This window comes from Notechis scutatus, chromosome 4, assembly GCF_049901735.1.
Source record: "Notechis scutatus isolate UNSWTSFEM ecotype Mainland chromosome 4, rNotScu1.2, whole genome shotgun sequence".
Classification (NCBI taxonomy): Eukaryota; Metazoa; Chordata; class Lepidosauria; order Squamata; family Elapidae; genus Notechis; species Notechis scutatus.
The window spans coordinates 117,801,748-117,815,567 of NC_142012.1; the positions used below are offsets into that span (position 1 = coordinate 117,801,748).

General features: G+C 36.8%; 1 protein-coding gene across 9 annotated transcripts in view; it reads right to left on the reverse strand.

The window, feature by feature from the left end:
• PDCD4 (programmed cell death 4) overlaps positions 1-6,451 on the reverse strand; it is a 31,372-nt gene extending 24,921 nt beyond the window's left edge. For 3 of the 9 annotated variants that reach the window (XM_087964560.1, XM_087964566.1, XM_087964564.1), the window contains exons 1-2: positions 6,372-6,451; positions 4,081-4,200 (exon numbers count right to left, since the gene is read on the reverse strand). The gene's annotated coding sequence lies outside the window, so the exon portion shown is untranslated. Of the gene's footprint in view, positions 1-4,080; positions 4,201-6,344 lie in introns of all 9 variants that reach the window. The other 6 variants (XM_026672257.2, XM_087964557.1, XM_026673045.2 and 3 more) reach the window with 3 other exon arrangements.
• Between the last annotated feature and the right edge of the window lie 7,369 nt (positions 6,452-13,820).

The following is a 13,820-nucleotide window of genomic DNA, read 5'->3' on the forward strand; positions in this document are numbered from 1 at the left end:
TATGTAATTACTTTTAAGGATAATAATTGCATAATTGAAAAAGATAACAAAAGGGTAACTGCAGCTTTAAATGGAACATTATATGTATTAGATAATAGTAAGAAAGGGGAGGCTCAAACTGTATTTAATAATATAAAACCTCATAATGAATGTATCCATTTATTGCATAGGCGTTTGGGGCATGTAAATTTTAAAATGCTAAAACGTACAGTTGAGTTATCTGAAGGAATAAGGTTAAAACCTTGTGATAAATATTTGCGTTGTAATGTTTGCTGTGAAGATAAGAGCAAAGTATTGCCTGCAAATAGGCTAAATGGTTTCAAAACAAAAGAACCTTTAGAAGTAGTATTTGCAGACATAATAGGTCCAAAGAAACCCAGTATGGGAGGTGCTAGATATATACTGAGCATTATGGACCATTATTCTAGATATGGGTTTTGCTATTTAATGAAAAGCAAAACTGAAACATATCAACATTTTTTCAATTGGCTTAGGTTTGCTGAAAGAAAGTCTAAACGACAACTGATAACCCTGGTGACAGATAATGGCACGGAATTTATTAATAACAAATTCCAGAACAGACTTAAGGTAGCTGGAATAGAGCATAAGAAGTCTGCTCCATACAGGCCAGAACATAATGCTTTTATTGAAAGAAGAGGCCAAACACTACAGGCAATGGTTAGAACAATGTTAAATGATTCTGGGTTACCTGATTCTTTGTGGGGGAGGCTACAATGTGTGCTAATAACATATTGAACAACGTTGTTAATACAACAACAGGTGAAATGCCATTCACCAGATGGCATGGCAGGAAACCTGATCTAAGTTACCTGCACACATTTGGTGCACCAGCATGGGTGCATATTCCTGCACAACTCAGAAAAAAAGGGCAACATAGAGCTAAAAGATTTTTCTTCGTTGGTTATCAGGCAAACCATAGGGCATATAGATTTTGGGAGAAAGGCACATCTAAAGTGTTATGTAGTGCTAGTGCCCAATTTCTAGAACATGAAGGATGGGAGAAAATAGAACAGGATGCCAATAAAGATGTAATTATTGAATCCTATAGAAATCCCATTAGTTATCCCTGTAACTTTAAAAATAAAGTAAAGAGACAAATACAGGATGAAATAGTGCCCATAAAGGAAGAAACAGATTCAATAGCTGAACAGGATGAGGAAGATGAACAGGTAGTAGTTCAACAAAGTCCTCCTGTAAGCCCTGTAATTCCCAGAAGAACTACACGTGTATCTAGACCGCCTGATAGGTACCAGGCTAACACAGTGTGTCAGATTAATCAAGTTCCTAATTCTGTTGAAGAAATTAAAAGTATCCTAATAAGGAAAAAGAAAGATGGTATGCAGCAATGAATAAGGAACTGAATTCATTAAGTGATATGAAGGTGTTTGAAAATGCCAAATTACCTGTAGGAAAGAAATCCATTGGCTGCAAATGGATATTTAAGGTAAAAATAGATAAAGATGGTAATTTAATCCATAAGGCAAGGTTAGTAGCCCAAGGTTTTAGGCAGAATGCTAATGACTATGATGAGGTGTTTGCACCTAGTCTTAAGGCAGCAACCTTGAGGGCAGCTTTAGTGTGGGCAGCTAGTAAAACTATATAGTTAACCATTTAGATGTGGAAACTGCTTACTTGCACGCCCCATTAAAACATATTATTTATATGAAAAAACCTGTTGGTATTAAAAGTGAAAGTAAGGATAATAATGATTGTTGGTTGTTAAAGAAAAGCCTCTATGGTCTAAAACAATCAGGCTATGAATGGAACCAGTATATTGTAAAGGAACTAGACAATATAGGATTTAAAGCTGGTTTAGCCGATCCATGTCTGTTTAAGAGGGAGACAAATGGGAAAGTATCATTATTATTACTATTCACAGATGACATTGCATTGATAACTGAAACTAATGATGAAGCAAATAAAATAATAGCATCATTAGGAAAGAGAATAAAGATCAAGCAATTAGGGGAGATAAAGAAGTATCTCGGTTTGAATATAAAGAAAACACGGAAAGGTTTTAAGATATCTCAGGAAGATAAGATAAGCAAATTGCTAAAAGATTACAAGATGGAGCTTTGTAAGCCAGCTAAGACTCCAATGAGTCAGGAGTTTAGCAACACTGATGTACAAAGCCCTGAGTTTGATAAGGTGATTTATCAATCTTTAATTGGTAGTTTGAGTTATATTAGTAATTGGTCTAGACCAGATATATCGTACTGCGTGAATCAGTTGGCTAGATTCAATTCTGCACCATGTGAAAGACACTGGAATGCAGCTAAGAGGATATTAAGATATCTTAAAAAGACAATGAATTATTCATTGTATTTAGAACCAAAGGGTGATTTAATTCTGTGTGCTTATGCAGATGCTAGTTTTGCATCAGAAAGAGACACTAGAAAGTCGACTTCAGGAACAGCCATAATGCTGGGTAAGACATTAATAGGCTGGAAGTCAATAAGACAACAGCATATAAGTTTGTCTACTATGGAGGCAGAATTCTCCTGTTTATCATTGTTATGTACAGAGTTAATAATGTATAAACAAATGTTAATTGATATAGGTATAACTGTAGATTATCCTATAATTATACATGAAGATAATCAGGCAGTAATTCAAATGGCCACAAATATTGGAGTAAAAACAAGGAGCAAGCATACAGATCTAAGATACCTAAACGTGAGACAATCTGTAAGAAGTAAGATGATTCAGCTAGAGTACTGTATGTCGGAGGACAATTTAGCTGATAATTTTACTAAAGCCCAAGGTGCCAGTAAGCACCAGGAGAGTTGTGAAAAATATGGGATAAGATTGTAAGGTATTATATATTTATTTCACCCAAAAGGGAGTATGTTAGGTATAACATTGATACCAAATATGGTTTGGGTGAATAAATATATAAAACTTAGATATCATGGTTTAAGTGCTTATCACTTTAAGCACAATGCAGCAGGCAATTAGCCGATTAAGGGTGCGGTTAGAAGTTACTATATAAGGAAGCATTAGAAGCTGGTAAGCTAACTGTGAACTGACTGTAACTGTGTGCTGCTGCGACTAACTGTGATTACTGACTGTGAGTGCCTGTGACTGAACTGTTATTGTTTGCTACTGTTTGCTGAATATCCAGCGTTTGTTTCTCTGGAGAGTGAAACCGGAGGAGGAGAAGATATCTTTATCGGCTGATAAAGATATTGCAAAGACCTTAAACTTGGACTATACTAGTGAGTCTTACTGGATGGAAATACTGTGAATGACTTAATGGACTGAATGACAATGCTTAAACTCTAACTGGATTAAAAACTATTTAAACTACAAACAGTGTTTGTGTTCAGTGTGTGTATACTCTGGGGCCCTTCCGCTCTCGCTTGGCTGCCTGGCTTGACTACTGCTGCAATACTCTGCTAGGGGTTAATCTCCAAACCCTAACAGTCCACAAGTCTTAAACTTGCCAAGTTTGAAGAGCCTTGGTTTATCCCTTTGTTTATCCCATTGTTAATCCAGGCTAGAAGAAGGGTTATTAAGTATGTGGAGGATCAAAGGATTTGATCCTTTGAGGATTTGCTGTGAGTTGGACATTAGCTGAGATAGATGCCTTGTCTTCCAAGATTATTTGGGATCAGTTTGAGTCTGTGCTTCTTGAGGAACAGGGGCAGGATTCTATGTGCTGTAAGCTCTGCAATGTGAAGACTAAATCCCGGCCTTTATCAGTTTTGTGAATGCTGCCAAGGAGGTACTGAACCTACCCATCCTCAATAATTATCAGTCTCCAATCTTCATATTTTATAAAAAACTGATTAGCTGGACACTTTTCAGTTGGGATTCAGATCTGCATAGGAGAAAAACAATTAATTGTTCTTGTTGATGATCTTTAGTGGGAGTGGGATAAGGAGAATGCAAGACTCCTCATTCTGCTGAATCTTGAATACCTTGGATCTAGGCTAGTTGAAAGTGGGGGGCACTGTTTTTCACTGGTCTTCCTTTCTGAGAGGCTATTTTCAGTGGAGAAGAAATCACATCTATGAGTACTGAATTGCAGAATGCTGCAGGTTTAGTTTATCATACCTGTTTTCAACATCTATATAAATCTGCTGGAAGAGGTCATCTTCTGGTAGAAGCTACAAACAGAACTGTATATCGCCATTCAGAGCTGAGCAAGAGATGTGGTGCAGTTTCGATCAGGGTCTGGATAAATTAAATAGGCTTAGGCCAAATCTAAGCAAGATGGAATGGAAAGTGTCTTATCATTAGGCCTGGATTACTCTTTCCCCAAACAAAACTGTGCAGTTTGGGGGTCTTTTTCGACTCATAGTTCCTGCTATGCATTAAGTGAGGTTGTGGCTAAAACATCCTCTGCATAAGCTGTGGCTTTTTTTAAAAGAGGCTTTGCACAGTTATTCACACCCTTGTTACCTCCTGCCTTGGCTACTGCACATAAGTAGTTCTCAAAGACTACTCAGAAGCCACAACTGTTCAACAAAGGGTTTTTTTTTTTTCAAGTAACATCCCTGCCAAGTGATAAATTGGTTGCTGAATAGCAGCCAGATACAACTGAAGGTGCTGCTTATTATCTTGAAAGCCTTTCAAGATTCAGGATAACTCAGAGATATCTTCTCTATGTTTGAATCAACAAGATGAGAAAAAGAAGGCTTCCTGAGGATCCACTGCCAAAGGGAATGCAACTGAGCATTCTTGATAAGCCACTATATTCAGATATCTGGACCATCCTCTTCTTCATTTGCTTCTAAACAGCCTTGAAAACATGGCTGTTCCAGAGAGGATTAGGGCCTAATGAGTATTATTCTAGCCCAAGGGTTTTCAAACTTGACAGCTTTAAGACTTGTGGACTTCAACTCCCAGAATTCCTCCTCTGGTCATGTTAGCTCAGGAATTCTGGGAGTTGAAGACCACAAGTCTTAGACTTCCCAAGTTTGAACACCCTTGTTCTCTAGCCCAAAGGCTGTGCTCTTCATGTTTTTCAATAGTTATACTGTATTCTTTTTTCACCAATTGTAACCCTATGTTATATGATACCTTGTCCATTGCCGGAGACAACAAAGGTCTAAAAACCCAAATAAATGTATTCACATATAAACATTCCAACTAGGCAATGATTACCCACATCTTCAAGTACATCAGATACGAAATGTAGAAAAAAAATAGGAAAAAACCCATATCCAATAGCATTACTTATTTAAACTAGCTAGAAGCATTATTTTCCAGTCAGATAAACAATATGAGCAAAATTATCCACGGGATACTGCTTATCAACTTTTTTTACTGACTCATAAAAATAATTGGCGTGAGAGGAAAAATCGAAGCCCTATAGAAATTAAAGGGGGAAATTTACAGTCCATACTAGGAAAGATTATCTACTATGTTTTGGATGGGGGAACAGTCTGTCGCTTTCTAACTTCAGAGGGCCATAACTGAAAAATCGAGAAGAACTTAACATACGGTATTTTCCATAGGACCTACAATCTAGGATTGTTAATTTCCTCTATCTTTTGTTGCGTATCTGCAGCCCAGGTATGGAAGCGCTACTTCCACGGATTATGCTACTTCGAACCCTGGCAAGCCTTCGTAGATTCCCGTTAAAGAACGGCAGCCACGGCATGCAAAAGTTCCACTCCGTATAAAGCAAGCCCGTTACGCAACAGCACTCACACCCCGTTTCTAATAATCAGAAAAATCAATAGTAGGCTGATTAGGAGTATAAAATACGTGGAGGGTTAATCTGTAAAACATGTTAGTATAAACGTATTTCTTCAAAGTACGTCCTGCTGCCTTTATAGCAAGACTTATTTTTAAAAAAACAAAAAACCTCGATTTCAAGCTACAATGCTGTGCACGTGCTATAGATCTGAGGCTTATTCCGTAGCGAGATCTATCGAACAGAAACTGAGGATTGTACGCAGCCTCCGGTACCTGTAGCTCAGCCTGCAATCTTTCACAGAGCAAGGTCTAACTACTCAGTACAGCGGAACTTACTTCCGAAAACACCGCACGCTGATCAGATTGGCCAAAAGCTGATTTGGTAACCAGAATTATCTGGTTGAGTGCAACTGAAACACCAGAAAAGTCAACATCTTTCCCTTTCTACGAGTTTTTTCAACTACGGGCAAGCAAAACGTGTTCCCGTGCACTTTTTTAAAATTATCATTTTAAACAACGGAGCGAACCGTGCTCGCGTTGGTTCAGATGGAGAAAACCCAACACATTGCACCTCCTGGGTAATAAGATGGCCCTGGCGCACGAGCAATTTCATCCTTCTAATTTCTTCGGCGCGACAAGGAGGAGAGAGGAAGAACATTAAAAGAACTTGTTACTTAAAAGTGAAGAGGCTGAAAAGTCACCCTTTTCCTCAGAAGTCCCTGATCGCAGATTTCTAGCTCTTTCTCCTCGGACAACCAGTTTCAGTTCCTTCCACTCATTTGCGGTTGTTTTCAAACAGGTCTTGGGTTTCTTTCCACGTTTAGCCACATGTAGGTCCGCCTACGCGGCTCAAGAAAAGCAACTATTGGGCGAGGCGGTCCTTAAAATTACCATAAGTTCTTCCTCCAGGGCGGAGCGTGTGTAAGCAACTTTTCTGAGGTTTTTTTTTTTTGAAATCGAGTCAACTGCCATTTTCTTTTGCGCACTTAATTTTGTAAAGAATTTAAGGCAAGTTATTCGATTTGAGGTTGTTGTCCTGTGCGCGTCGGAAGTAGTCGCGGTTCTCTCTTCCCTACAGTTCCCTGTTATTTACTAAGACGTAAAGGCCGATAAAGTTCCATGGAAATTACTTTTAGGTAGGCAGAGGATTGCAATCCTTAAAACAAAACAAAAATGCCCGCATAACGCGGTGTCTCATAAACGAGACTAAAGAGCGATGAAATCAACTGTACTTTCTCTTCTATGCAAAGTGGGTTTTTTTCTGCTGCTGTGCGTAGGGCGAATAGTGCACTAAACTAATACTAGTAACTCTCAGATTACCGTCCCATCACAGTTCTTTAGTTTAAGGGACTATCGAGTTCATCTGCAGATTATTATTGAGTAGGTTTGATGTAGGCAAATGACCTGTTTTGAGCATTGGAAATGCCTTTTGAAGCAGACCTAAGGAAGTGCAGAATAATCTGAAAAGATTCCTGCATGAGAATTAAAAGTTACAGATAATTTCATTTCCTATGCAGTTTAGTGCAAAGTATTGCCTTTTGGGTTTTTTCATCCAGCTGTATTTTTGTTATTCAAAAATTACTAATTTGCCTTTTTTTAAAATGTGAAGATTTATCAGTGCCAAATATGCCATAATAAAGCAATCATTTGAATAAGATTAAAATCCATACATCCAGTGCCTTAGAGAGCTGACTAAAGTAAAGGATGGTGCCTTTTTAAGTATTCTGAGATCCAGAAACATCCACCTAGTGCAAACCTGTTTCTTTAAAGGGAATTTTATCCTTTCCAAAACAGTATAGACAGTTTTCCTTCCTCCAGTCCACTGGTGCTTTTTGAACCAATTCTATATGGTTTGGAATTGCAGCAAGTTCTCTGACATTGTCCCCACAGTTCCAGTGGTTTCCTGAGTATATTTTTTTATTTGATTGATTTCTCACTCATGTTCATAAGCTCCCAACGTGGGAAACTCATTCTGAAAGAACTTAGAGACTCTGATACAACTCACAGAAATTGGTTTTGAAAAAGAACAGAAATGTGAAATAATGTCTCTTCTATCTTAATTATTGAAACTGCATTTTAGTTAACATTTAGTCTTTTGGATATATTTGCTTGACAGTCATATTTTCAGGTCAGAAAAAATTAAAATGCATTCATAAGTTATTTTTTAAAATCTCATTAGTATTTTGTAATGCATTATCTACAAGTCCAGACAAGTTCTTAAGGATTGTATTTATTGTGCTTTTCTGTTCATCTTGCACTACCAAAGGTGCCACTTAGTTTAAAATATGCAGGAAGAATCCCACAATGATCTGATAAGACGCTAACAAAACACAACCCATACAGAAAATTTTAAATCACAAGGAATAAATGACATGTAATTATTGAAACCTCAATCTGGCATCCTGTAGATTTAGTCATATTGGCTGATATTTCTGAGAATTGCAATCACAAAATACATGGAGGATATCAGTTAGAAGGCTACAATAATAGACTTCAGAATAATGACTGAATCATAGGCTTGATTTCCCAAGGTCAGATACAGGTTTGAAAATTGGAAATTTTGCTATATATTATCACATCTAACTGTTGAGCTACAATGGAGTAACATCTGCATAGTTCTAAAAGACGGAAGGTACTGACCAAAGTCTTCATTATCATTCCTAAGCTTGGTTGTCATTAGTTTGGTCTTACATGTAATTTTAGTCTCATTTGTGTTCCCTCCACCAAAACTTCTGAAGAAAGTTAACTACTTTATTAACTCCTTAAATATCGAATTATAACATCTATCCCATTGCAATTGTATGACTCCATATTATGACAATTTTATTATGGTTTTATCTTAATATTTTATCTCCTATACTGTATTGTCCACATAATATGTTTGTTGCGTGTGTATATAATGCTGACATTTTATTTAAACTAAATTTGTGTATCAGTGATTGCATGACCTGTACATGCCATACAATAAATAAATAAACTACTTTGAATGGCAGATAATGACAAAGTTACAGAGATCTCCACTGTAGTTTGTAAAAACTAATTTTCTGTTCCCATGTTTTATTTTATTTATTTTATTTTGTCAAGCGATTATTAGATAACAGGAATAAGTATAAACATGGTTATGAATACATGAAATGGATACGAATAAGAAAAAAACCAATAGGACAGGGACAATGGTGCGCTTATGCACGCCCCTGTTGAAATGGATTCATATATCACAACAGTGTTCCATTACTTTCTTTCAGGGTATACTGTATTTTCAGTTTAGTAATCCAGTTTAGAGCCTTGTTATTCGCAAGAGATTCCCCTAAATGCCAACCATAACCAACCCTGTTTAGCTTTTGAGATTAACCAGCATCAGCTTGGTACTGCCACCTTCAGTTAGATATGCACTGACTCAAGTACCTTTTCAATTTCTCTGATTCATTTATGGTTTGTTGTTTTAAAATGGGAGGAGTTATAACCAAACTATGTTCCTTTATGACTGTGTAGTGTGTTATTTATGTTTGAAGTATGATAATTTTTTCACTATCTGAAAAAAACCCAAACAAGTACTATAAATAAATCTAAGTACTGGAATTCTATTCTAACCTTTTCCAACCTAAAACCTTCAGCTCTAACAATATATTGTCTAGGTAAGGATGGAATTGTGGTACCAATTATTTGTAAGACAACTGTTTAAAGCAACCAAATTGTACAGTCCATATGCTGCACTTAAAGCCTTAGTTCAATTCTCACAACAGTTCCACATCCAGGCACACAATTTGACACACAGTACAGTGACCAGTTTATCATGCATTTCTTGATCAAATACATGCTTATCTTGACTGGGTTTGTTAATAAAATATTTGCATAGAACACATGTATGTGAATATTGGCAGCTGGATAGAGTATGTTCACTGTGGCCTTAAACTATTTTGCATGAGTTGCATCAGTATTGCATGAGGAATCAACTGGACTTCTATAAAGTAGTCCAAAAGTGGGGTGGGGGAACTGTAGAAAAAGGAAATGGCAAATAATTTTAGATTGTGCCATGTAAATCCCAAAATTGTAGATGAGAATGTGGTCTGAGAATGTTGTAGGAAAAAAAAAACATATTGCTATGGTCTTCCATTTTTTCAGCTTCTAAGACCTTGGGTAGTCAATTAAATCTGCTAACAATGGCACACAGTTTAAATGTGTTGAAGCAATAATAAAACCTTGGAGTTTTACATTACAAAACTTTCTTATGTCAAAATAAATTTGAATTTCACAGGGCTTTTCTGCAAGACATAACTGGAGAAGGATGTAACTGAATTTAGTATAGCTGAACTAATTTTAAGTTTTGCACAAACCAATACCTCGGCATTTGTCTGAAGCATTTGTCACGCTCATCCCATTTGCAATAATTTTGTCTTTTGCTGGGCTGCCAAAATTAGTAGGCTATAAGAAGTATTAGATATGCAGGTAACATCATGTACCAGGATTTAAGATATTTTTTTCTACGTTATTGCACAGAACAGTCTTTGTTATATGCCCTTGTCCACCTAGCAAATTACAAATGAAGAGTTAAACTTAAAAGGAAACCCTGATACTTTTGTTTAGAAAAGATTTAATGCCATTGAAAGAAGCTGCATGTGATCTCATGTCTGTGCCAAATGAACATCACCTGATTAATTATCAATATCACCTTTGGACAGGGCAAGGATTGTTATTTATAACTACATATTGATGCCAAACTTCAAACAGTCCTTCCATATTACCAACTTCAGGACAGAAACAACAAAAAGGAAGAAAGGATTGTTTTCTAAATATTTAAGTATGGGTAGTTGGTAATTAGATGTTGGAATAAGTATTAACCACATCCAGAGAGTAGCCAAATATATAGTTGCAGCAATTAAAATAAGTCAACAACTAACATCAAACTTATCCTGACAATGTTCTCTTTTCCTTTTCTTTGAACTTTTTATTTATCTGGTGATATCTATTGCTAATCTGTTATTGTAAAAAAAAAATGAATTTATAATAGTCATTAGTCATTGCATATTATTTAAGAGTTCAGAAATCAAATGCACATTTTGTATTTGACTATGACCACTTTAGTTATGTAGTGTTTAAACATTTACTTTACTAATTTCTTATTTGATAATGACACCATTGTTTCTTATTTATAGAGAAGAAAAATGACAGGTATTCAGCTAAGCAAATTGAAAATCCTCACAAAAAAATGTGTCATTTTCTACTTACAAGTCCCTACATTAATTGACTGCTCAATTTATCAAACAGACTTTATAACATCTTGGCTTCTCACCCTCAGAATAATGCTAAATGTTTACCACCACATAAAAATGATCATACATATACATAGTCTATAGAGATTCTCAGTCATCCAGGTTTTGTTTGTTCCAAAGGTGCTTTTTCAGGAGGCAATTGAACTTTTTTCTTTGAAGACATTTCATTTCTCATACAAGAAGCTTCTTCAGCTCTGACAGGATAGTGGGGAATGGAAGGATTTATATTCCTTACAGATAGCTGGTCATTTGCATCCTTTTAGAGGGTCGTTGAAGCACTTGGAGGTTTGACTTTGTCTTCAGGGTCACCTGAGTAATGCTCCTGGTTCCTGTAGTCTGCATTTTTTTCTTTTTCTCTGGAAATCAATTCCTATTCCCACATCATTCAAAAGGGAAATAAAGAAAAAAATGCAGACTACAGGAACCAGGAGCACTACTCAGGTGACCCTGGGAACACATAAACCTCCAAGTGCTTCAATGACCCTCTAAAACATGTGTCAAACGTCACAACGGCATCATGTCACATATTGGGACTTTTTTCCCCTTCGCTAAACCGGGGGTGGGCGTGGCCAGCACATGACGCATCTGGCCGGGAGTTTGACAGCCCTGCTCTAAAAGGATGAAAATGACCAACTGTCTGCTAGGAATATAAATCCTTCCATTCCCCACTATTCTGTTAGAACTAAAGAAGCTTCTTAGATGAGAAGCGAAACGTCTTCAAAGAAAAAACAAAGTCCAATTGCCTCCTGAAACAGCACTTTTGGGACAGACACACATACTGCTCAGGATTGCTATATATATCCTGTGTTACATTTTGATAGTTCCAAACTTCTGATTATGATTTGAGGTTCACATTACTTTATCCTAAAAGAGGAAGTCTTTCTTGAGAAGTAGATTCTGCTTTTCTTATGAGAAACACTCTTCACATCAAGAGAGTTTACATAATATATTGAACCATGTGAGAACCATTGTGGTAGTATTTAAGATACTGGGAAATCCCTGATTTAAATCCACCCTGAGTCCAATAACCTTGCTTGGTGGCTTTAGGCCAGTTGGTCACTCTCTCAACCAAACCTACTTCACTGTAGGAGCAAAGTATATTATGGATGCTGCTTTGAAGGAAAGGTAGGATATAAAACTAACATTAGCCATCCTCATTTTAACCTAGCATGCCAGAGGTAGTATTCAGCAGATTATGACCAGTTCTGGAGAACTCTTGAGTTCTGAGTAGTTCAGAGAACCAGCCAATACCACCTCTGACTGGCCCCACCCCCATCTATTCTCTGCCTCCCGAGTCCCAGCTGGGTCTTCTTTTGTTGTCCTGCACAGGAGAACAGAGCTGGAAACCAGGTTAGTGGGGTGGGGAGGGAATGGGATTTTGCAGTAACTTTCCCTCAGGAGTGGGGTGGAAATAGAGATTTTACAGTATCCTTCCCCTGCCATGCCCACCAAGCCAGGCCCACAGAATCGGTAGTAAAAAAAATTTGAATCCCACCACTGTAGCATGCCATTGAAACTCAGTCAGACTAGTTTATTCTTCAGTGTGTTAAGCAGTTATAGAAAGCTAGATAAACTTAATTACAGATAAGCTACAGGATATAATAGAGTCTTCAACTTACAACAGTTTTAGTGACTGGAGTTAGGGTTAGGCACTTTAAAAAGGGAGCTTACGTTTTTCACACTTACGACCATTGCAGCATTCCCATGGTCACATGATCAAAATTTGGATACTTAACTGCTTCACGTTTAGGATGGTGGCAATGTCCCGGGGTCATGTGATCACCTTTTGTGACTTTCTGAGAAGCAAAGTGAATGGGGAAGCCAATTTCATTTAATAACTGTGTTACTAACTTAACAACTGCAGTGATTCACTTAACAACTGTAATAAGAAAAATTGTAAAATGAGACAAAACTCACAACAAATGTTTCACTTAGCAATAGGAATTTAGGCTCAATTAGTCATTAAGTCAAGGACTACCTATGCAGTCAGTCTTTTAATTTCACTTCTCTCCAAAGTTTAGATCAAAAACTTTTATATTCTAGACAATTACATTTTATAAATGCCTGTATTCACTTAATATGTTTAGCCAGTTTGTTAGGATCAGCATGATCGTGAACCTTGTAATTCAGTAATTTCTGGGTCAAGATAACTGAGTAAACACAGAGTATTCAAGGTGATGATAAATTAACAAACCATACCTAGGAATTCTCATGTTATCCAAACCTGAGGCCAACCCTTTCTTCTACCTTGAAAATAAAGAACTTAAAAAGTACACTAAAAGAATTGGGCTACACTAACTGCACCACTTTTGAGAGGTCTTTTTCCTTTTCACTCCCTATTAGAATTTATAGGGGCAAAAAGGGTGGTGGTGGGGAAAAACCTATCCTATTTGAGATGGCTCAGTCACAGATTAGCCCACCATAGATTTTTGCCAATTATTGTTTTTTTTTAAATGACAGCTAACCAATACTAAGCCTTCTGGAAATTTTGAACACCTGAATTAAACAAAAGCTTATTGTAGTTAATCTGATAGATTAACACGTTTTAAGGGCCTGGAAACCCACAAAATCAACAAGATTGGGTGGAATCATTCTGAAATATTAAAAAACATTAGGTCAGCTTATTGCTGTGGCACATAGAAAAGAACTGAGATGATTTCCTGAGGCTGCTGTTACATAGGAAATGCTACTATCTATTCTATACTGTGTTCCCAGTAAAATCTTTTTAAACTCTGGACTATTCCAACCTGCACAATAGAATCAATATGTATGAATCATGTGAAGAAGTTATGTGAACCAAGAGAATTAGATTAATTAAGTCAACATGATTGTTAACTATGGGTGTGTAATGCAGCCAAAGTAAAACAGAACAGAAGAGCA